We start from the raw sequence: 26260 nt of genomic DNA on the forward strand, positions 1-26260 counted from the left end.
CAGGATTCCCACTCCTCTTTTCTTGACGTACTGGAAAATATTAGGATTCATCCAAACACCCTAATAATGGGCGACTTCAACTACCCCACCATTAACTGGAAAAACTACTCGTGTACCAACTCCTTAGTTCGTTTTCTGGAATTCATAAACTCCAATGCCCTGGATCAACTTATCCACACCCCCACCAGGGGCAACAATATCCTAGACCTAGTCATTACCAACATGAGTGACCAGTGTTCCACACCTGAAGTCAACTCCTCGTTGGTCCTATCTGGCCATAAGCTAATCACCCTTAATATCCACATCCCGCCCCCACCCCCCATTAAGGAAACCACAGTAAAAAATGTCTCCAAAGCCAACTTCATGCTTCTTAAGACAGAAGTGGTGAACTTCATGACACCCATGCAGATGGACAATACAGTTACAACTGCTGAATCCTACACAAATGCACTCTATAAGCACTTACACGAGTGCATGATTCGTGCTATCCCAAACAGAACCAAGACGCTATCCTCCAAAAAAAGGAAGCCAATCTGGTGGTCCCCTGCCATAAACAAACTGTACAACAGAAAGAAGAAACTGTTGCAAAAGAGAGTAAAATCCCATGAGTGGAGGAGCTCCCTGGTCAGCCTCAGTAAGAAGCTGAGATCCCTTATAAGATCCTCCAAAGCTAGCTAGGAAAACAAAATTGCCACTAATTCCAAGGACAACCACAAAGCATTCTATAGCTATGTCAAGAATCTCGATGGCAACACCCAGATCTGCAGATAGGTTCAGTGCTAAATTTACCCCCCTCTCACCTCCTAAAGGGCCCATATCTATACAAGAAGAATGCAGAGTCCCTGTAATCACAACTACACAGGTAAAAGCTGCACTCTCTAAAGCCAAAAACACAACATCCATGGGACTGGACAACATCCCAAGCTGCATTTTACATGAACTTCAGAACGAACTGACTCCCCACTTAAGCACCATGTTCAGTAATAGCCTCGCATCAGGCTTTGTGCCCACTGAATGGAGCACAGCAACAGTTATCCCACTCCACAAAGGTGGAGCCAGCACTGATCCCGGGAACTATCGACCTATTAGCCTAACAAGCCTGGTCTGCAAGGCCATGGAACGTATCATCATGGAACTCATAAAAAAAGACATTGGTAACCTCCAAACTCTGGACCCCACCCATTTCAGGTTTGTGAAAGGCAGATCATGCCTCCTGAACCTGATCAACTTCTTTGAGGCAGTCACCAAAGCTGTAGATGAGAGTAAGGTGGTTCACACAGCCTATCTTGACCTCACCAAGGCTTTCGACACCATCCCACATTCTGAAATTATAGCTAAACTCAGTAAACTAGGTATAAATCCCTACATCACAAGATGGGTTGCCAAATGGCTCACTGACAGAACCCACACTGTAAAAGTTGCAGACTCCAAATCTGACCTCAAAGCAGTGACAAGTGGAGTAACACAGGGTTCCGTCCTGGGATCTCTCCTGTTTGGTATCTACTTCTCTGAAGTACAGGCTAACACAGAAGGCCTCTGGCTAACAAAGTTCTCAGATGACTGCAAACTAGGAGCCATAGTCAAGTCTCCAAATGATGTGGACATCCTACAGAAGGGCCTCGCTGAGACAGATGCCTGGTGTCAGAGCCATGGCCTCAAGCTTAATGCCAAAAAGTGCAGTGTCATCCCCTTTGGTAAAAACTCTGCAGTCATGAACTACCACATAGGCAGCAATCTACTTAACACCGAATGCGTGATAAGAGACCTTGGGACCCAGGTGTTCAGTAGTCTCTCCTTTGATAGTCACATTGCCACAGTAGTCAGGAAATCCTTCTACGTGGCACACCTCATAATAAAAGGATTCTCATCCAGGAAAAAAAGAGGTTCCCCTCTACTCGACAATCATTAGACCCATTATAGAGTACAACGCCCCTTTGGAATGTACCTCACAAGACACCTGCAGCAGCTGGAAAGGCCACAGAAGTACCTCACAAAGAGGATTACTGGCCTCAAACAAATGCCCTACACTGACCACCTCAAAAAACTCCAGCTTTACTCCGTAGCATATTGCCTACTCTGAGGTGATCTCTGCTTAACATATAAAGCTATGTTAAATACAGAGCTGTTGGACATGCTACACTTAAAGAAATCCCAATCCCTCCAAGCTACATGCTCTAAGGACCTAAACCTTGTCACCACAATAAACAGGACATGCTGGAGGGATAGATTCCTGTCCCACAGACTTCCCATACACTCGAACAGGCTACCCATCTATGTCAAGCAAAGTTCCTCATTAGCACTCTTCAAGAAAAATCTTGATGAGTGGATGGGAAATAGGAAATACACCCAGGGGGATCACTTCTGTGTCTCTGCTCAACAGTGGCACAGGAAAATAACTTTCATGGATGGCGTAAGCCAGGGAACCTTGTTGGCTAGGCTTACATAGGCCCTTGGGCTGATAACCTATTACCTACCTATGAACTTTATGCCACTACTTGTAATTATGCCCAATAGCACAACAAACTCTTTGAATAACTGCACTTTGCCAAATAAACCTTCATAGCACAAGAACACTTTAAAATCACTGTACTTTGTGAAACCACTCATCACTTTAAGAAATACTTTGAAATGACTTGCTTTGCAAATAAAATGTACACAGAAGAACCTTTCAAAATGGTTGTAACTCTGCATAGTGTAAGAAACACTCTGAAATGGCAGCACTGTGTGAATAAATGCACACAGCACAAGAAACTTTTCGAAATGGCTGTACTTGACTGCACTTTCCAATAGAACTATACTTTGCACACAACAAACTCTTTGAAATAATTGCACTGTAATAAAGCACCTACTCTGCAAACACTTTGTACACTCAAAGATACTTCAAACAACACTAGTTATGCTTTGAATGGCTTCGGTCAATGCAAAATAGTGGTTTGTGCCCAAACACGCTCTTTTACTAAACAACATGCAGTTGCTTTGCTCTAAGCTCAGTTTGCCCATTAATTCTACTTGTTAGGCCCTTTTAATCTCTTTTCTTGCTCAGTATACTTTTCTTGTGCCCACTTTACTTTAATACATGCTCGTTATGCAAACCAAAGGTAATTCTGAGCCCCATATGAATATCTCTGCTAGTTTTATCAAATATCATAGTTTCGATCATTTCTTTTAATTAACAAGCTTTGTGCCTTTCATTTGAGTAATACATCTTGTGCTACTCATTTGATTAATAATGTGTTTTGTGCCTTACAAATGTGCTGTTTCATTTTCTTTACCAAATACATCATTTGTGCAGTTTTTATTTATTTATTTTTTTTGTTACCTTAAGTTCGTTTCTGGCCTTTTTTGTTTGTTTGAGCTCCGTTTCAGTCAACCAGCTTAATATGCCTTCACCTTCAACTCTGCACCTCATGGCTTGAAGAAGTTCATTTCTTAATCCCAGGTCTGACGCCATGTCGCTCATATGGTCAGGACAAAACAGACGAATATTCCTGGGTTCAGTTCAAGCAGCTTTATTATCCACAAACACATCAGGAATGAGGTTTTGTAACTTAAACTTAAATAACAGCAAAAAATGTAAGTCCACAATATATGGTTTATTATAAAAAAACTGTGTGATATTTTTAACCGTGCAGGTATTGAGATGCTTGAAGTTATGATAGCAGAGTATGAAGCAAAGGCTGATACTTCGCTTAAGGATTTGGTTGTTTTAAATAACGCATCGAATAATGATACGAATGTTCTTTCTATTAAGAAAAATTATGACAATGTATTCAATGAGGTAGACCAGTTTTGTGTAAAAGTTTTGAATCGTAAGATCCACAAACTGGAGAGGGACCTCAGAGAATATAGGGAAGGGGTAGCTTACCCACTTCCAACAAAAACTAGATGGGTTAATAATAATAATTCCACGCAGCAAATTAATGTTAAGAACACCAATGATGTGACCCCATTCACTGACTTGCCTAGGAGAAGTGAGAGGTTGGCGGAGAAAGACAGGAAAAAAAAATAAATAAATTCACATCAGGATTTTTCATTTCCCCCAGACAAGTCAGGGGGGAGGGGGATGAGATTTCAACAGCGGAGGTGGAACAAATAATTAGAATTGTTAATTTAGATTTGGATACTTCTCCTAGGGTGTCAAAGGGTTTACCCACTAGTACAAATTACACTGTGTTTAAAGAGAATATTTTTTCTGTTTACAATTATACTGATATAGAAGTAAAGAATGAGGATTTTGACTTGTTCACAAGAGGTATGCATTATGTTCCAGCACGTTCTTTTAATTTAGAAACAGAATTAGTGGATCTTAAATTATTTGTCAGGTATTTGAATTTGTCCCTTTATTTTAAAGGTCAACCTTGTCCTGACAATATACTTTCTAGAAGAAGCACTTTTAACCCTCCCACGCATCCCTCTATCAAAGTTTTTGAAGAATTGGTAGAGAGGGATATAAGAGCAATAAATACCAAGAAATTAACAACAGTTCCATCTAATTTAAGTCTGGAAGAAGCAAATTTAATAAAATTTCTTAAGGAAGAAAGGTGCAGGGTGATGAAGCCGGACAAAGGGGGTGGTTTGGTCCTAATGTATACCACAGATTATGATGTACATATTCATTGTATGTTGCAGGATTCTGAACAATACAATTTAATTTCTAAGAATGAGTTACATATAGCTTATTCTAAAATTAATTATTTGTTAATGGATCATTTATTGCAAGGAGCCATAAATGAGAAATTGTACAATTATTTATTAGTTGCCAAACCAAGAACTCCAGTGATTTTTGGCATTCCAAAGACGCATAAAGGGTTGGATCCCTTGAAATTTAGGCCGATTGTTTCTGGTAAAGGAGGTATCACTGAATCCCTAGGCAAATTCATAGATCATATGTTAAAGCAATTTGTTACATCCTTAAAACATTTATGTAAGGATTCTTGGGATTTTCTTAAGGGTATTGGACCGGACCTCTATCGCCCTGACCTTCTCATGGTAACCATAGATATAGTGCAGCTATTTCCTAGTATACCCCATTCTACAGGTTTAGAATGGTTTAATGATGTAATAGTCAATGAAGCAAATTTGAATGCAAATGTCACCAACACATTGGTTGAGTTTATGAAAATAGTTTTGAAAAACAATTTCATCTGCTTTAATGGAAAAGTTTATAGACAAAAAATGGGAGTGGCGATGGGTGCCTCGTGCCACTTTGTACGCAAATATTGTACTATACAAATGGAAGCAAACTTTTATATTTAAAACAGATTGGGCAAAATATATAAAACATTATGTCAGATACCTGGACGACATTTGTCTTTTATGGTGTGGAACTGAAATGGATTTTCAAAATTTTGTTTATTATATTAATTCTTCCACCTCTTTTTTGACTTTCACACACACTGTTAGTAACAACATCTTAAATTATTTGGATGTGACTCGTCAAAGACATGGATAACAATATGTTTCCCTCTAAAATATATAGAAATCCTACATATTCGAATTCATACTTACATTTTGAAAGTAGTCATCCATTTTATCAAAAGAAAGGAATTGTCAAGGGGCAATTCATATGTGCATCTGGAATGTCCAGCACTTTGGACTACTTTCTTGAAGAAGTGAATTTTTTGAAGGTGAGGTTTTTTGAAAGAGGCTATCCTACCTCACTGGTTAATGCTTTGGCCTTGGAGACAACTATGCATAGGAATGACAAACATCCTCCTTTATTAGGATCGATTGACATGAATGTGGGAAAGATAGATATTGACTCCCACAATATTGGTCAGACTAATTATATTCATACATTCTCAAGCAATTCAGGCTTACTAGAGGAAGCAGTACTAAGACATTGGCCGGTTCTCACGCTACAAGAGCTAAGAGGGGTGATTCCTGATCACCCTAAGTTTGTTAGGCATAGGGACACCAATATGAAAGAAATATTTGAGAGAAAACAGATGATAGATACACCCGATGATGGGCAAAAAAAGGAACATTTAAGTGTGGGATGTGCAAACAATGTAAGGCTATCATTAATAGTCACACTTTATATATTCCATCAAGAAAATATTTGTGTCAGGCCAATGGTTATTTTAATTGTAACACAAAATATGTGGTTTATTTGGGTTTTTGTACAAAATGCCATAGTTTCTATATAGGAAAAACAGAAAGGGCATTAAGGCGTAGAATTTATGAGCATTTTTATGATGTTTCTAAGAAAAAAGAATCTAATACTTTTTATAAACATTCAGTGTCATGTCCCAATATGGAAATCAAGTTTATAGTTTTGGAGCCGTTAATACCTGACAATAGGGGGGGGGTGATTGGGAGACCAAATTGGAGTTCAAGGAGCTTATATGGCAGCTAAAACTAGATGCTGGTAGATAGCCCGGTCTTAATGACAATATAAATTTAAATAGTGTTTTAAAATTAAGAAGGGCCAAATTATAATTATATCATCAAGCTCTTATGAATTTATTTTACAAACATATATTTCTGGTTTTATTTTTATCTATTTTACGATGTGTATTTATAATCAATTTACATATGATGCAATTTTATGTTCTGTAGTGTATATATATTTAATGTTCATTCTTTTATGTTATGTTTTTCTTAGCCTTGTTTTTAGCATGTGAGATGTATTTTGTAATCATAGGTCAGTTTATCTTTAAGCATTCATTTAGATGCCCTAATCAAATCGAAGAAATTGATCACATCATTTATTTTATTTAAATAAGGCTAATTGTTTGACTTTCTTATCTTGACAAAGCTCAGTATTAACTGAGCGAAAGCGCTTGACCGATTCTTTGTGTGTGATTCAATAAACCTTTTGGATATATTTCCTGGCTTGCACTTCGTTCTTGCTGTGCACTTACATTTTTTCTGTTCTTTGTGGTAACGTTTTGGTCTCCTGTTTTAAACTTAAATAAACTTATAAACAGACTGACTACCACACTTGTAGATGTTAACACTTTGGCTGTTCTCTCAAAATACCTGCACGGATCTGCTAATGCTTACATCTGGAAATGCTTCTTAAAGGTACATGCTCTGATCTACAGACAGGTACTGACTTTTTACATATCTACTTAGGTACTTATAAAATTCAGAGGTGAATGCGGCAGTTCTCCAATTGCATCCATCGATGGAGCATTGTTGGGAATTTTGCCCAGGTTTTCTACAAACTGAAGTAGGCTTGTCCTGCAGAGTCCCTGAAGACATTTTCTTGGAGGTGGGGTAGTATTACTAGGACTACGAGAGAAGGTGACTTATCTGTGGGCAGATTTAACTAAGAATGAGAAGCTGTTGGAGAATGAAGTAACAGCTGGATTTGGTGGTGTTTTCCCATTCTCAACAGCTGTGTCACCATGTAGTTAGTCTTTTTAATAAGAGGGGTATGGGTAAGCCCAAGAAGGACATGCCCCTGCAAACTTGTTAATTTATGTGATTTCTTACCATTTTCAACATTACCAGAATTGCCAACAACATAGCCAAAGCTACTTATCTCAGAAACAAGCAACACACACAAGTATCTTCCACAAAAACAGCTCTGCAGAGAACTAAAACTATTAACTGGAAATGTTACGGATGTCATACTCAGCCCTCTTTTCCTCTAGAAATAACATGAACTGTTCCAAAAACACTGCTCTCTTTTTCTCCTTTAACCATCACAGACATTGTCAAAATTTATTTCATAAGAACCTGTTGTAATTCACTTGAATGCTACCATCTCTCAAGTTTATCCTCTTGCAGCTTACTGCGCTATTTTCTAAAGAAATACAATTCAAAGAAACTAAAGCAATACTTAAACTAAGTGCTAAGTCAGTCACTAAATTCTCTAGCAGTGGAGGAGAAGCTATTCCAAGGAATACAAGATGACATTTAAATCATTTACTCAGGTGTTCAGACTCTCCTTATGCTCTGGAAATTTCCATCCACATTCAAGCATGCCACTATCATCCCACTGACAAACTTCTCCACTCCAAAGTACTGTACAGATTATAGAAGTATAGCTAATCTTTGAGCAGCTGCTTGTAAATTATTTTTTTTTAATATTTTTGTTAGTTGTGGTGCACAGAGCACTGATGATGCACATGAAATAGTAGGCCGTACTTGTTTACACTAACAATGTTATTAATAGCATGAATGGCAGACAAACCACAGGAGGGCTTTTTACTGATGTGTCAAAGGCATTTGAAACTGTGAAGCAGCCTCTATTACTTAAATTTGGAAAGCTCATCTGTGAAAGTAACACAATATAATGGTTTGAAAACTATCTAGAAAACAAAACGTACCAGATGTTTGTTAACAACTCCCTTTTAGATAGAGGTGCCTTTTAATACTGGTGCAAAGTATTTATATATAGGCTCCCTTCTAATACCGGTGTAAAATATTTATATTTAGGCTCCCTTCTATTTTCATGCTTTATAAATGTTTTAACACGACCTGACAGATTGCAGTGAAATTTTGTACAGGCTTCATGTCTCATGAATGGAGAACAGCAACAGTCATCTGATGCATGATGATGAAAGGCTACTTACTTTCTATGTGTGTCCCTAAGTGCCTGACTACTGGGTTAACTCTAAGTCCAAAGAAGTCATTGTTCCACAGTATTTGGCATTCATCATACCTATCATTGAGTAAAATGCATATCCAACATTGGAATGTTCACAAAAGTTCCTAACAAAAAGAATACAGAGCTTAAGTAAAATGTTATCTGCAGACTGCCTAAAGGTGCTATCCCTGCAGTCTGTCACCTACAAGTTTTTGAGGGGAGATCTATGCTTGGCATACAAGTCACTATCAGACCTCACTCTAATGGACCTCCTGGATATCTGCAAAACAAACAGCACCAGATTTACCCATTCTAAAGACTTAAGACTTGACTGTAATATAAATAGTACCTGCTGGAGAGACAGGTATGTATCCCAGAGATTACTGCTTCTCCGGTACAGGCTTCCCATCCATGTGAAGCAGAGCTCCTCCCTAACCCAATTCAAGCAGAACTTGAACAACTGGATGAGGAATAGGAAATCCATCCCTGGTTTGTCACCTATGCCACACCAGGTATACCACAACCTTGTATTACTTTTTGTCTACCCCCTCCCCAACTTGAACCTGCACACCTCCATCCCACGCCTGCTTAATTACAGAGGTATCAAAAAACCTGCTGTAGAAAGGCACCATCTTTTGACTTAGCTTTTCTGCCTTGCTTCATAGAACCCCCAGTAGTGTGCTCGCATGTAAGTACTACCTGATATTGTTTTTGTTTGTGATTCTTATTGCTATTTTTGTAAAGTTCATCCTAAGGGGATCCTGCAGTGCTGCTGTAACCACTCTGCCTCCCCCCTCCCCAAAAACTAACTTTAAACATGTATGTAACCTATTGTAAAATAAAAATATATCCTATGCCTACCACTGTTGTATATTAACCCTGCATGCATTCGCTAGCAGTCTACCATGGATTTTATCACCCTTTATGCTCCTAGGCTCTTTCCCCCTACTCTGAGTGCTCATATCTTACCATTGTACTTACTCAGGCCACCAGGTGGCATTGTTCAATCACTACCTATCTTTTAATACAAACCAAAAGTACTGTAACATCTATTAATTTATCACTGCCCTGTTTTAGCCCTATTAATACTTACTATATTCTACTAAACTACTACTGCTCTGTTTTCAGCTCCTATCCCTTGTCACCCCACTGCATCCTTCTAATTTCACACACACAGTGCCTTATGCCAGTGCCTCCTTACCTTACCTCTGAGCTAGTTCTAAGCTTCACTGATAACTTTATGCTAGCTTTCTTCCTTCTCCTTGGCTCTACCTACTCCGTTCACCCTGCAGGCTCACACCGCTCCCATACCCTGCCCCCAATTCCCACCCACCACACTTCTCCTACTTTTATTTCAACCACTCCCCCCCACACAAGACAACCGTCCAAAGCCTTCCCCTCTTTACCCCCCCTCCTTTCTCCCACAGTCAACCATCCAGTTAAAGCCTTCCCCTCTTTACCCCTCCTCCTTTCACCCACAGTAATTAAATACATCACTAATTAAATATATCACTCTTTCACTACCCCCTCTCACCCTATATCTCTTCTCTCCAACTACAAATCCTCCCATATTAAACTACATTTTTCTAACAATGCTTTCCTTACTGTTCCTAACACTCTGAACCTCATCTCCCTCCTACTACTCCTAACAACTTTATGCCATGGCACCTCCTATACCTCCAATCAGCTTCCACTCTCTACTCCTTACCATACTCCCACACAAAACCATCTCCTCCCCCACACAAATAATCATTTCTTTTCCATCTCCTCCTCTCTGTTTCAGCTCAACTCTCTGTATCTTTTTAATCCTAAAGTTATTTCCACTACTGTTAAGACATTTACTCTAGACCATCCAGAATACCCAAAATCCAAACCAAAACACACTAAAATAACTTCCTTCAATAATCTCATCTTAGCTGGAGACATTCACTCCAACTCTGGACCTAACCCAACCACAAATAACAATTACCCTCTCCCTTCCTCTAACCTTTCATCCCCCTACAATACTCAGATTTTTCACACTCAATGCCCAGTCTCTCTACAACAAAGCACATCAATTTCAAGCATGGCTAAGTCATAACCAACCTGAAAATGTAGCCATCTCTGAAACTTGGCTCAAAACCCACATCTCTGACTCTGAAATCCTACCCTCTAGATTTCACACTCTTGGATGTGACTGCCCAAAGAAAAAAAGTGGAGGCATTGCATTAATCTATTCCAATCTACTTACCTTAATTCCCTTACCAAACCCCATTCCTAAATTTGCCAATGCAAAACTAACAGTCGGTCTATTAAAAATTAATAATCATAAAAGCCTGTGTATCATTGCCTTTTATATCCCACTCGGAAATAACATCTCAACCCTTAAAGACATACTCCAATGGGCCTCAGCTGAAATTAACCTTGAAACTTACATACTAGGTGATGTAAACATTGACTGGAATAAAATCCCCTCCCTGTCCATTAACCTCTAACTTTACTCAAGTAACCCACTCCATCACCAGACCCAATGAAACAAATCCCCCAGGATCCACTCTTGATTGGATCTTAGTCACCCATCCAAATAAAATTACCACCTCTGCCACAATCCCTGACTCTATTAGTGACCACCTCCCAGCTTTCATTTACCATGAAACCACCTCCCATCCACACCAACATCAATATATTTATACCCACAACCTTAGTAAATTTGATCCCAAAACCTTCTCTAACAATCTCAAACAAATGAATTGGAACATTCTAAAAACCCTTCCACTCGATAAAGCCATAGACCACTTTAATTCTACTTTCCTAGACCCTCTAAATTCCCTAGCTCCACCAAGGAAAAGTGAATAAAAACTATAACTGCCCCTTGGCTAACCAAAGAAACAAAGCAAATTATGCATCAAAGAGACAAATCATGGAAGCTTTACCAAAAGAATATACTTCCCGAAACCCTTATCCAGTATACACAGCTCCGTAATTTTGCAAAAACCCAAATCTTCAAAGACAAAAATATCCTACTACACTAAGCTCCAGTCAAACCATCCCCAAAACCCTAGGCTTTTTTGGAACTCCATAAACTCACTCCTCAATGCAGGCTCCAAAAATAACCCCTGTCCGGACCCAAGTAAATCTGACCTCAAATTAGCCTCACTATTCAACACTTTCTTTATAGAGTCACTATCCGACCCTAACGAAAACTTTTCCCAACAACGACCCATCTCTTCTACATTCCACCTCATCTGAGTCCCCAAATAATTACCCCCCTATGTTTGAGCTTAAGCCTGTCTCCACTAGCTACATAAAGACTTCTGTCCAAACTTAAACCCTGCTCCAATGCTCCTGACAACATCCCCTCTTCCTTTCTCAAGCCTGATGTTGATAATATAGCTCTCCCAATTAGTATCCTAATTAATAGATCCATAAAGGAATCCTATGTCCCTAAACTCTGGCATTCCACTTTTATTCTTCATCTCCACACCTAGGCAAAACCACTAACATTTCATACGTACTACCCTATAGCCCGTCTCTCTTCAATTTCCAAAATCCTAGAAAAATGCATCCCCCTCCAACTTCTGCCTTTTCAGACTAAAAACCAACTTCTTACCCCTACCCAACATGGCTTCGGACCAGGACATAGCACCATAACAGCTCTACTCTCATTCTTAGAAACTGTCAATCAAGCCCGAGATCTCTCTAAAGCATTTGATACTGTTTCCCATAAGCAACTTCTAAGTCACCTCTGAAATGTAAATCTCTCGCAAAACACTCCTTTCTGGTTCTCAAGCTATCAGATAGATCTCAGACTGTGAAATGGAAAAAAGGCGCCTCACCTTTCTTACCCACCCCTACCGGAGTAACACAGAGGTCCATCCTCGGACCAGTGCTGTTTAATATCTTTGGCATTTGGAATAGCAGAGTGAAAGTTATTGATAAAGTCATCCAATATGCAGATGACTCTACACTTGTCTACTCTGCCTCTAACCTCCCTGAACTCCTATCTAAAACTCAGACTGCCTTCTCAACTACTGAGATCTGGATGCACAAAAATCACCTCTCTCTCAATGCTAACAAATCTAAAATACTACTATTCACAACCTCAAAATCTTTCTCTTTTGATAAAAATTCCTTCTATGTCCTTAGCCAAAGCAACTCTCTGATCGAAGTTGTTCCCGTTGCCAAACTACTCTGTGTAACTACAGATGAACACCTCAAGTTCGACATCCATATTCAGCAAAATATAAAGAAAACCCACCAAAAACTAGGTATGCAACACAAGAACAACCACTTCCTCTCTACTTCTACCAGGCATACTCTGGCCTCCTCTTACCTCCTTCCCTCCCTTCTGTACGGCGCCCCGCTACTAACCTATCCTCTTCCATCACTTCCAAACTTGAAAGCTGTTATAACAAAATTTATAAATTTGCCACCAAAGCCAAAAATTACACATCACTGTGTTACCCTCCAATCCCTCAACTGGTTAGAATTGAGAAATTACCTGGACTTCCTCCAGCTCACTACAGCACATAGACTAATATTTAATCCAACCAAATGCCCCGCTCTAACATCCTTCCCCCATACACCCCAAATAGAACTCTCAGATCTGATCAAAACTTAATTACTGTCCACAAACCTAAACTTTCTGCTGGACAACTTCTCTCCTTCAGTAAGAAATGGAACTCTCTCCCTTCCACACTATGGACAATGTCAAACACAAAACTTCAAAACTCAGCTTTGCACCTACCTCTCCTCCAAATGGAAATGTAACTGCATTCTCCCTACCTAGAACTCTTTAACAAAAGCTCCTGGGAGGGTATCCTCCTGAGTTCCTAAGCACCTTATAGCTGGCTATAACCTTCTATAGCTAATTCCCATACAATCTCTCACACACTGTAAATATTGTAAATAGCTTTTGACTTCAACTGTGTGAATTTGTTAAAATGTATCGGCACAATATTTTTCAACTATGGGCAATATTGTTCACACTTTGTATTATTTGATATGCATTTGTACTTTTATTTTTATTGGCCTGCTATCTTTTCTGTAATCTGTTTCATGGAGCTTTTCTCCCTGGGCTTCCACTGAAAATGGGCGCTCTGTGTCCAGTGGACTTCCCCGGTAATCAAACTGGAAATAATAAATAAATATCTAATGGACCCATGCAACCTGTAAATGGTCATCTCCCAAGCCCCTGCTTGTAAATGTTTCATCTCCCAAGCCCCTGCTTACACTTATCAAAGGTGTCAGAACTTGTCAGAGAATTGGGATGCATGGCTAGACTTTAAAAGGCCCTTGTAGTCATTAGCCTAGTAAACACCTATGAACCTATGGGCAATCTAATATTCCTTGGCTCCATTACTATAGTTGCTGAACTACAGAAAACACTATGGGTTTCTTTGTCCTGTGCACTCAACAACACACTCCTAATTAACCCCCTAAAAATCCAGTATCATGATGTTCACTGCTCTGACATACATCCAACCATCTTGAGTAGTGTCCACCACAAACAAGAATGTCAGTGTTCAAGAATGGAACTGCAAACTTAACATGTGGCATTTTACAATCTTCTTGGAAATTGTCAAGTGATGCAAAAAGGCACATATAGGTATTTTGGTTCCCTCTGATTCAGTACATTTCCTAAACTTTTAGCTAACATTTCTTTCAAACAAATGTTTGCACTGGGTATCAATGTTTCAATAAGTGGATGGATTTTCCAGTACTAGGTTTAGTTTCCATGGAAAAAGTAACTGTTGTTCCCCACTGGATACAGCCTTTTACTATGGATAATGCCAATCTTATTTTGTAATACAGTCTGTCAGACCAACATTACACTATGAAGTGTAACACTCTAGATAGTTCTTTTTATCTTTGAGTCATCCATGCTGTCATCTCAGCTTTTTTGAAAACTATTTTAAAGGAGTATTTATACACTTCTTCATTCATGTTATTTTCCCTATACTTGAATTAAGAGAGTAACATCAGTATTTCCACACAATTTGGATGATCAGTATATATTCTGGAAATTATAAGATGAATACATTATAATATATTTACTAATAAATGCTACTCTGATGGTGAGCAAACATTTATGCTCACCAAATAATGTTAACAATGACTTATGGCCTGACTCCAATGGTACTAATTATCTATTTATACCTACAAATACATACAAAAAAAAAGAATTAAAAAGGTATCCACAAACTAAGAAAGAAGTTCTAGTTTTATCTCTGGAGAGATAATTCATTAAATCATAGCGCTAATAGGGGTCTATATCATGCTGTCAAACCATTAAAAGGCTGAATGTCATATGGTCAACACCATATGATTGCACTTTTAAAAGTTCGAACATTTCACCAGAGATCTCCGTACAGGGCAGAATGGGAAGATTTCCCTTTTCAGCACTGTAGTGGGATCTCGGAGTTGGTATATTTAAAGACTGGGGGGGGCACAGCCCCCATGTGGGGGGTGCAGGGTGCTTGCACCCTTGCTTAAACCATTCAGGTAGGTTTTTTCTTTGGTTTATTTTTTTTATTACATTTTCGAACTTTTAAAAGTTCGATCATATGGTGTCGACCATGTAATGTTCAAACTTTTAAAAGTTTGATTATGTAATATAGATGCCGCTACACTAATAGTACTTAGTAATTTAAGTGACAGGATTCAAGTCATAATATACCAACACTTCTTCACACACTTTAATTATTCTATGCATTTATAAATGCATTCTGTTCCTGGTACTTCCAATGTCGTGGAATCTGTTCCTTCAACAACTTGTGTGGGGGTGGGGTGTGGGTGCTGAAGTACTTGGTCTATGAATTGCCAAACTCGCATGTATTTATTTAATGTATTTAAATAAATAGAAATGGAAAACTAAACCTTAAAATAAAATAAATCAACAAAAAATGGTTAAAAACATACAAAAGCTTTATAACATTCAGTAAGCACTTTCGTCTTTCATACAAGACTTCTTCAGACTGAATGCAAGCAGAAACTTTCCTTTATAAAACAGTTAAAAGATCACATGATCAATAAAATTAACATAATTAATGTCTAAGAGCTTTTCTCCTTAGATACACCTTAACATTCTCTTTGTCATTCAACCCAGATGGATGGAAAGCATCCAGTCTAAGCTGCCATAGTGCTATTGTTTGCATTCAGTCTGAAGAAGTTTTGTATGAAAGACGAAAGTGCTTACTGAATGTTATACTAATAATGTTTTTGTATGTTTTTTAGCCGTTTTTTGTTAATTATTTATTTAGTTGTATTTTTTTTTCTTTTACTGTCAGGCTGTACCCTAGAACTCTGAGCCACCACTGCACTTTAAATTACTGGACTGCTGGACCACTGCCCTCATAAATGAAGTAGAAAAAGTCCTGCTTTTATATTTATTTTTTTTATTATCTTTTGTCTTAAAAATAGTTGGATTTCCCACTTTAGAAAAGCTGAACTATTTTCTTTAAAGAAATTATATCCTTGTATAATTTTCCTCAGCTGAGCCATCTTGAAACAGTGCAACCTTATAAATCCTTATAGTGAATAAGGTGATTACTCATTTCAGGGAGTACAGGCGTGACCTTTCAATGGAGGCTAGAAGAAGCTATAAATAGCCCTTTTGATAAGGTCAGGCTACATCGTGTATGGTTCAAGCAGTTCAAGCAATATCAAGTGACCTTTGACAGAGGCAACAGTGAAAGAATGTGGGATGACTTGTGAATCTTAGAGAATTTTTTATTAAAGTTTTAACTTTTTTAAAATAAAAATACTTACCAGTTGGCAGCAGTATGCATAATTCTATCTGTGTGTGTGTGTGTGTAAAAGTAATATCAGTTTTATGTGTGGGCATACAGAATGTTGAGATGTACATCTTTAACTCTTCTAGCTAGAAGTAAATAAAAATATGAAGTAATTATCTTTCAAAAATAAGGCATAACAGCATCACTGAACATCTATACCCCTAAATCATCAGGTGGCCACTAAGCCCAGAGAATCCCTGACTGCCCAAGAGGAGTTTGACACTAGCTCACTGGAGTCTCAGTCCTCAGTCTCTGTCCTAGGCCTCCACTAGTCTAAAATGTATAGATCAGAGTTGTGTATAGGTTGTCAGTATTGCTTGTGAGGATCTGGAAGCAGTATGGTCATTATTTCCTCAACTTTTTTCACAACTCATCTACAGAAAGTTACTATAGCTTGTCTAGAAAGCATTACTGTGACATTTCTTTTCACTTTCCTCACAAGAAAACATCAATCATGGCTAACATTTGTGGGTATGGGTAAGGAGACATTCTTTGCATGTATGTGTAGCAGCAGCAGCATGTTAAAAACTAAAGAACAAATAATCACAGAAGTATATTTCATCAGTCTACCATCAGAAGTGTCTTATTTTTAGAGAAGAGGCAAGAAGACATGTTGTATATACATATGCCAGCAATAAACTGAAATCTATGCCATCATCTCACTCTAGCAGCAATGGGGCTCAAGGAAAGTGACTATCATTTGGGAGGGGTAGGGAGGCATGGACTTTCTCCAGGTACAATTTACAGATCTTCACAAGGATTTTACTTCTCATTTTATTGGTAACTGCCATTCAGTAAACTTTTACAGTTTGTATGCAACTTATTTCTTCCTTGAGAGAAAGGATAAGAATGAATTTCTTCCATTACTCATGATTTTTGGTCAGGCCATTACTGGATCAAAATTTGGAAAAAAGCTCTAAAATGCACCTTTGGGCCTGTACGTCATGGCTTCTAGAGGAACAAGCAACCTCCAGATGCTGGCTTAATTTATTTCCTCCACAATTATTACAAGCAGTCCTGGCCACTTCAGGTGTGTTGAAAGGATGGAAGAAAAAGATAAACTGTAAGATAAAGGGTAAACAAAGCAAGAAGATATGGAAAGGTAAGTATGGGAAAAAAACAAGGAGGACACAGGGAGAGAGTGCAGAGGGAAACCAGTCCAGGGCTCTATTCCACTGACGTCGGGCCATGTTGACCATAAGCACACACTTTAAGTGCATACATATGTAAATAGTTAAAGTTTCTAGAGTGAATAGATTACAGTATTTTGATTGCCAGGTTGGAGGTGAAAATCTAAGTTTAGTTTAGTTTTATTTGATTTTATGAGTAGTTTACAGTACCCCAGGCAGATTTCAGTTTTTGTAAAGCAATTGCTTAGGGTATCTTGGGGCTGTTTGATTCAATAGGCTGCACATATTAGTGCTGAGTCATCTGTATGTTGGATTACTTGTGATGGGTGAGTGGCTATATGCATTTTATTTATAAATATATAAAAGAGTAAATGTCCTAATACTGAAACTTGCAGAATATGTAATTTTATTTACTGTGATGTTGACAGTAAATCTTCCCAGCATACACACTGTGTTCCATAGCTAAATAAAAGCCTTTAATCTGGTGTTAACAATAAAAGAAAAATGGCCACCAAATGGGTCATAAAAAATCCTTATAAAATCTTGCACTTTGTATTTATATTGGGAAAAATATGATCCTATTTAAGTACAATAAGATACTGCTCAAAGACAGTATTGATGCTTCAGGCTTACTGTCTTTATTACCCATGCTAGTTATGGGAAAACTGCTTCTCTGAAATATTGTCAAGCACTGAAAGGAGCCTGTCACATCCATAAGACTTGCATGACTTTACGGATGAAACCACCAACTGTCACTGTAAAACGGTGACTAGGACCATAAATGATGACTGTTTATCAGTTTTGGAGCATCCGCTGAATAATGTTTCTTGAACCATAAGTGTGCTCACAGGACATTTTTTTGCAAAGTAAAAGAAATGTTTTTCTGAAGCTTTGCTTTAATTCTTTAAGGTGAGCAGTTGCCTCTACCCATAAAACCTTAGCTAATTGCAGCCACTCTCGTTGCATCTTACTGTTTCCAGATTCTGTGCATTAATAAAGTGTCACATATATTTAGAACCAGTAAATTATATCATCCCAAACTCTCTGTGTCTTAATGCAACATGAATAACCTCTGAATTCAAACTTCATATCTGAAAGTGACATCTGTAATGAGCTGGCTTTCAGCTAAACTAGTTCCCCTCAGCAAAAGTTTTATTCTGTGTCCTGGCCAAACTCCAATAAACCAAAGGCTGTCTGGTTGCCCTACACTGTGAGATCCTGCGTCAGTGAAATGTTAAAGTGCTTTCAGTTAAACTAGTGCATGTTAAGAGTTGTATTTAATCTGACCTCCAAGCTGAAGACATTTTGCTATAGCGTTTTACTGGAAGTGTGCACACTACTGGTCCCCGCCCCCATTGTTTTCGCTTTCTATTGTACTCCTAGGTCAATTACTTAAAACTTTCTTTCTCTTGGAAAAGGTTTACCTATGTACATGCAGCCTGTATTTGTATTATTTTTCTCTATAGAAGTAGTGGTCCTTTTCTCCTCACTGTACTAGATTAGTAGCATAGGATTTCTAGTTATGAGGAAGATACTGCAATACACTGAGCTGGAATTGATTGAGCTTGGTTTTCCTGAATGTTTTCTTGGAAGCTGGCCTGGTCCAGTTTTTCTGGCTCACAACATTGTATTACTTTGTTTCTATCCCATGCCCCATCTTGAGCCTGCACTCCTCCATCCCATTCCTGCTCCATTACAGAGGAACCAAAAAACCTGATGTAGAAAGGCATCATCTTTTGTCTTAGCTTTTCTGCCCTTGCTTCATACGAATCCCCAGTAGTGTGTTTACATGCAAGTACTACCTGGTATTGTTTTTGTTTGTGATTCTTATTGCTATTTTTGAGAATTTTCACACATGGTCTGTTTTTTTTTTTTTTGTCATGCATATTTTTAGTTGGTAAAAGCTCTATTAAATCACTTATTTTCTGGACCTATATTTCAAAAGTGGTTTTGTTTTTTTTTTTGTTTTACTCTACTTGCCCTGCATATGAGTGTTTTTGTTATGCCAGTATAGAATTATACTCGTAGCATATTGTGGCTTTAAATAACAGATACAATGCTGCTTTATTCATTAATGTGAATATTGTCACCTGCTATCTGTACTTTTAAATGAGTAAAACGTTTGGCAATTAGAGTAGAACTTACTGTAACCTCTGAGAGATGCAAGTGACTCTGTGTTTCTGTGTAATATCACTGTTGTTATTCCTGACTTTTAGTGGAGAATGCTAAATTGTGTGTAGTGTCTTAGTAGCTACTATTTTCTCTTCATAACCGTTATAACAATACATAATAGTGTAGCGTATTTTATAATAGCTTGGTATCAACTGCAGTTACCTTTTGTTTTTTGTTTTTTTTCCTCTGCTTTCCTTGCATTTTGTCTTGCGCATAGAATTGTGCTGTTTCTTACACAGTATGCTGCTCATCCCCTGCATCCTCTGTCTTAGATACTTGGTAATCAGAGTGTTTTAAAACTTCAGACACAATATTTACCTCCTTTTCCTTTTTATTTCCAGTCCCCTCAGCAAAAGTTTTATTCTGTGTCCTGGCCAACCTCCAATAAACCAAAGGCTGTCTGGTTGCCCTGCACTGTGAGACCCTTGGTCTATGGAACACTAAAGTGCTTTCAGCTAAACTAGTGTATGTTAGAGTTGTATTTAATCTGTCCTCTAAACTGAATATATTTTGCTATAACCTTATACTGTAAGTGTGGCACACTACCGCCCTCCCCCATTTTTTTCTCTTCCTATTGTACTCCTAGGAGAATTACTTAAAACTACTATATTCTCTTGGAAAAGGTTTACCTATGTACCAGCAGCCCATACTTGTATTGTTTTTTTCCCTATAGAAGTGGTCCCTTTCACCACACTGTACTAGATTAGTAGCACAAGATTTCTAGTTATTAGGAAGATACTGTGATACACTAACCTAGAATTGACTGAGCTTGGTTTTCCTGACTGTTTTTTGGAAGCTGGCCTGGTCCAGTTTTCCTGTCTCATCCCGCTCAGTTAGTCCTCTCTGCACTCTGGCTCACTCTATTCCCCTACCCTACCCCCAATTCCCAACTACACCTGACAATTTCCTTTATAGCTAAACCTGCTTTGCCCCACCTCTGCACTAGCCAAAAGACATCCCTCTCCTCTACTCATACCACACATCACCATTAACTGTAACACCCACCCCCACCCCTCTTGATCCTTACCTGCTTTTAACTCTTTCAGGCACTCACTTTAGAAAACTTCATCAGTTAATTCCTGATTTCTTCTACTAATCTTAAATGAATTGTTACCCTTTAATTATTTCTGAGCTGAAACTAAGTCATGGCTATACCTTTCAAAACTCTGTTTCTCTCCCTTCTATTTCTAATTCTTTTCTCAGCTCTAACCGCATACCATACACCTTAACTGCTCGCCACCCCAACTCCCACACTCTCTTACAAATAACTACTCCACCCCCTATTTCCCCATCTCTCTTTAACCATACCACTATGTATTTTCACAATTTCAAAGTACTGTACATACCAAATGTCCAAGCTTTCATCAAAACAAAAAATCAGTTCCTTTGTAAATATTTCTTCATACAAATACAAAGCACAATACTACTCTTATCTAGTGATTCACATCAACCCAGGCCCTTGCCAACAGCATTCTAGCCATACTTATACATCACCCCCCTTTCCAACTGCCTCATAAATAACTAATTATGATCACAAGCCTCCAAAAATCTTTTTTTTCCCAATGAATATACAAATCAGTGTCAATAAAAAGTACCGTCCTTCACGCCTCGATTTCTCAATATAACCCAGATATACTTGCTTTATCTGAGGTGACTAAGCCAAATAAAAATATTGGAAAAATACTTTGCAGTCATTTAGTTGCATACTCATGGAAATGAATTTTTATTTGCTTTTTGAATTCACCACTTTTGGTAGTGGAGTGAAGGGACTATGGAAGATTGTCCAAATATGCATGAATATGTACTTGTCAGGAAATTACCTAATGAATTTTTCTTCTCTCAATTAACCTATCTGCCCTGTATCTAACTAAGCTGTCTACATATATTACTCTCTCTGCAGTTAGTACCTATGCTATTAAATGCATCTTTGTTGTACTATGCCATAATGTTAGTCTGATTTTTTTTTTTTAGGCATTGCTGCATTCCTTGTAAATAACTTAATGCATTCTCAAAATACTCTCTATTTTTGTACTGTTAAGTATCTTACAACTTGAATTGTTTGTTTTTTCTTATTTTTTTACTTTCCTGGAGCTTTTTTCTTTAAGTCTTCGCTGAAAAAGGGATCTCTAGGCCCAGTTGGACTAACCCAGTTAACAAATGTAAAAATAAAATAAAATACTTTTAAAGAGTCTTCCTTTTCTGGCCTTCTCTTCTTTTCTTTTCCTGTTTTCTGTAACCCATTCAGTTATTATCTTCCAGATTGCCATCTTAAAGGTGTCGTACACAGCTGCAGGTGGTTTTGCTCAAATTATTTGCATAAGAAAATATGTAGCATAATGTCTGGAAAAAACTGCTTAAATTCAGGATTTCTATATGGAGAACAGCGTCATCCTTCACATACAGGAGTGAAATTCAGGATTTCTATATGGAGAACAGCGTCATCCTTCACATACATGAGTGAGCTTTTTGTCATGACTGTCACAGTATCCAGCACCAGTCCAGGATCAGCATAAATGACAGCATAAGTGTTTTTTTTTATAAGAAAATCTATCAAGAACAGATCAGATGCGATAATATAGTTAACGCTGGTAGAAGTCAGGATATTAGCCAGGGACAGTTAACCCATTCACTTAATATAAAGTATGAAAACTATCATTGTCTCCTGGTTTTTCCTGTCTTTCAGCATCTTGCTGTGTTAGATTTCCAAAGCTGTTGATCTACTGAAAAACAGATTTATAAATTACCAAACAGTGCTACCATTCAAGAACACTAGCAACAAATGTTTACTTGTTGCAATGCATGATTTGTTATAACAGCAGCTACCTTTTCAAAAGAAATGACAGCTAAAACAATGTAGGACCAATAACATAAAAATAAATAAGCTTATTACAAAAGATCTATCTCTTATATGTACATGTTTTTATTAGCAATAGAAGAAAAAGACCCCCACTAATAGTGACCTAGTGCATTCTTAAACCCATCTTAGTGAATGTATAGTATCAGCGATTTTTTTTATAGGGAAAAACACTAGTGGGACAGCTAATGACTGTAACAAACACTACACAATTAAAACTCAGCAAAGTGGGGGGGGGGTGCCTCCCACAACTCCCCTAACTAAATATACCAACTCCGAGATTGCAGTACAGTGGGGAAAGGGGCAAATTCCTGATGATGGTCAATTATTTCCTTTCCCTGCAAAAAATGTCTTGGAAAAATCATTCACTAAAATGAGTTTTCCCTTCAGTGGGTTTGATGAATAGTCATTTGCTGAACAGACTATTCGACAAAGTGATATAGACCCGGAGATTAGGGCACACTATTTGATAGTAGCACAGCTCTGCATAAGCATCCTTAACAACCCCAGACATGGGTTAGATTAAATATGAGAGAGGGTAAAGACATGTCCATTAACCCCAATGGACAAGCTAATGACTGCTGTGGGGTGAATTGGATGTCCCATTCCAGTGCACTAACCATCCTGTAACGAAGAAGTGTTTGCTTTGCTCATTATCGAGAAAACATTACATGATGCATACACACACATACATGCACACCAAGGTGTTGGTAGGGCAGATAGATCACAAGTGAATGACGTAAGGATCCTTATTCTGTAATTTAGGACATAGTAACAGACAAACTGTAAATAATCCACAAACTCACAAACCTCCAATACACAAAACTGGAACCCATGACTTAAAACGAGGGAACAACTTACTACAAAAAAACAACATTAAATTGGTGTTTCTGTCTAAGATGGAACGAAAACTTAAAGACAGAATATATGATCATCATTATGAAATCACCAAGAAAAAAACAACTAATGGCTTATTTCAGCACCTCTCAGAATGTGCTGAACATCATTTTAAATGTCTTGTGCTTGAATAGGTGGTCCCAAATAATAGAGAAGGAGCTTGGACATTAGTTTTACAAAAATGAGAACCATTTTGAGTATTACATTTTAATACTATAAATTGGATAAGACTAAATGATTTAGCATCTATAGGCTGCCTTTTAACTTTGAAATCACTGTTAAGGTAATATGTTATTTTATATGACATTTTACATTCATTTTATTAATGTGTGATGACTGGTGGATTTTGAACGTGTGATGGACTATTGCTAGTATTTAATTTCAAGTTTGAGCTGATGAAGTCTCACTTTGATTATAATAGAGACAAAAGTGTTTGTCCTTGAATAAAGTTGATTTTGGAATTAAGTTGTTCCCTTGTTTTAAGTCGTGGGTCCCAGTTTTGTGTATTGGAGACTGTAAATAATAAAGTAAATAAGTAGTAAATATGTGCCCCTGTTGTAGAAGGTAGTAGTCCACAAAATCACACAAATTGATAGGGCAAAAAACAGCTAGAAAAATGATAGACTGGACTATTGAGGATAAAAAAGAAATTATGTATCGATACTATTATGCAAGAAGCTCAGAATTTCCAAGCAGAAGATATACAACAAGATCAAGATAGAAATTAGTGGAAAGAAAAATACTTGCACAAGAAAAACTGCCAGAAGCTTTAAACAAAATTTGTATTAATACAACACATTTATGAAAAACATTATATAGACCAAGAAATCTTGGGTTGTTTTGAAGACTAAGGAAGTGTGAAATTATAAAGAACAAAATCTGACGATTTCTGAAAGTTATTAAAAAAGAAATATGGACATGGAAAAGAGAGAGAGCTGATATGGTGCAATATTTATGCAAAGGAGAAAGCCAAAATAATCAATACAAAAAAAGCAGCCCCAAAAATATAGAAGAGAAATATAGGCAAAGGCATCCAGATATGGAAAATTTTACAATACAAAAAATAAGATCACAAAGAGAGAATGTAAAACAGAAGATTAGTAAAGTAGAAGTTAAAATAGAAGTTGAAGTTATGGAATATCTGAGAAATGAAGGATTTAGTGTAGAAAGTTTAACACAGGTTATATCACAGAATGATGTAACAGCGAATCCCCAATTAATAAGTAAAAGGAGGAGCAGCAGATATCTGATGAAGAAATAGGGACAGAAGAAAGAGAAAGAGATTTAATCTGGTGCAATATTTATGCAAAGGAGAAAGCAAAACTAATCAATACAAAGAGAGTAGCACCAAATTATTTGAAGAGAAATACAGGCAAAAGAATCCAGATATGGAAAATTTAAAATACAAAAAATAAGAAAACAAAGAGGAAAACTATAAAAGAGGATTAGTAATGGAGGAGTTAAAGAAACAAAGTGAGGTTATGCATTACCTGCAAAGTAAAGGATTTATCATAGAAAAGATAACTTTGATAACATCACAGCAGGACAGAGCAATGGATTCCCAAATTATGGAGAAACCAGTGAAGCAGAAAACATCTGCTCAGTTGCCATACGAAAATACTTTTGTACTGGTTTCCTATGGAAGGCTCCAAAATTTAGTTGGAGTTGCACAGCAAGGGAAGGAACAGGAAACTGTGGCAACTCTGACACAATCAATGATGTGGAGCGAGTAGGCCAGTGAGCTTCCAGGAAGAACAAGAAGGATGCTTCGTGCTCATCAAACGATTTATAAAAATCATTGTATACCAAGACTATATATTCCCTGTTCCAAAGGAGATATATGCCTCACTGAAACTGTGGGACTGCATACATATCTGCTGACCTCAAGACCCAAACATAGTAAAAGTTTTGAAACTGGAGGAGAATAAGTCTAAGATGACTTTCCTGCTTACTTTAGCAGAAACATATCAGTGTCAAGCAAGAATAGAAATCAAACCAGAAGTAGATAAAAAACAGGCAGCAACTGAATGTGCCAAAAAGCAAAAGAAAGAATATAAGGTGAAGGATCAGATGAGAAGACAAGAAATGTGGAAAATACATAAATACAATTACAAGTATAGAAAACTGTTGGAACAACCTCATGTTGATCAGGATCAAACCCAGGAATGGTTAAGGAGAGGTGAATTTAAACCAAAAGAAGAAAAGTTAATATTGGCGGCCCAAGAGAGGGGACTATGTGCATGCTGGTTTACAAAGTCCTTTGAACATGTGGGAAAAACAGACAAATGTAGGTTTTGTAAAACAGAATTGTAAGCAGTTGCACATCTTGCTGCTGGTTGAGGCAGAAGGACTATATACTGAAAGGCATAATAATGTAGCAAGACTGTTGCATTAAGGATTGTGCAAACATATAATATCGAAGTAGCTGGAAAACACTAGAATCATGAGTCACAAAGAATTATAGAAAATGAAGTTTATATCACATGGGATCACCCATTACCAACAGTTTAAAAAATAGATGTGAGAAAATCAGATATAGCAGTCCATGAAATTAAGACAATAGTAGCATTGATCACTGAAATTGCTACATCGAGTGAATGAAGTGTCTTGCATACAGAGAGACACAAAGTCATAAAATACCAGGATTTGCAGGCAGAAATGAGAGCAATGTGGAAAGAGGATACCCAGACAATTCCAATAGTTGTAGGAGCAATAGGTCTTATAAAAAAGAATGTAGAATCGTAATTAGATATGATACTGATACATGCAACTCCATGTGAATTGCAGGAGTCATTACTGGGCACATTGTGGGGGCTGTGAAGAGCACTTCTAGCTGATATCAAAGACTGAAACAATATTAATTTCATGAACTTTAATCATATGTTAACTT

The sequence above is a fragment of the Protopterus annectens genome, chromosome 2.part0 (assembly GCF_019279795.1).
Source record: "Protopterus annectens isolate FY-2018-M chromosome 2.part0, PAN1.0, whole genome shotgun sequence".
NCBI classification, from domain to species: Eukaryota; Metazoa; Chordata; order Ceratodontiformes; family Protopteridae; genus Protopterus; species Protopterus annectens.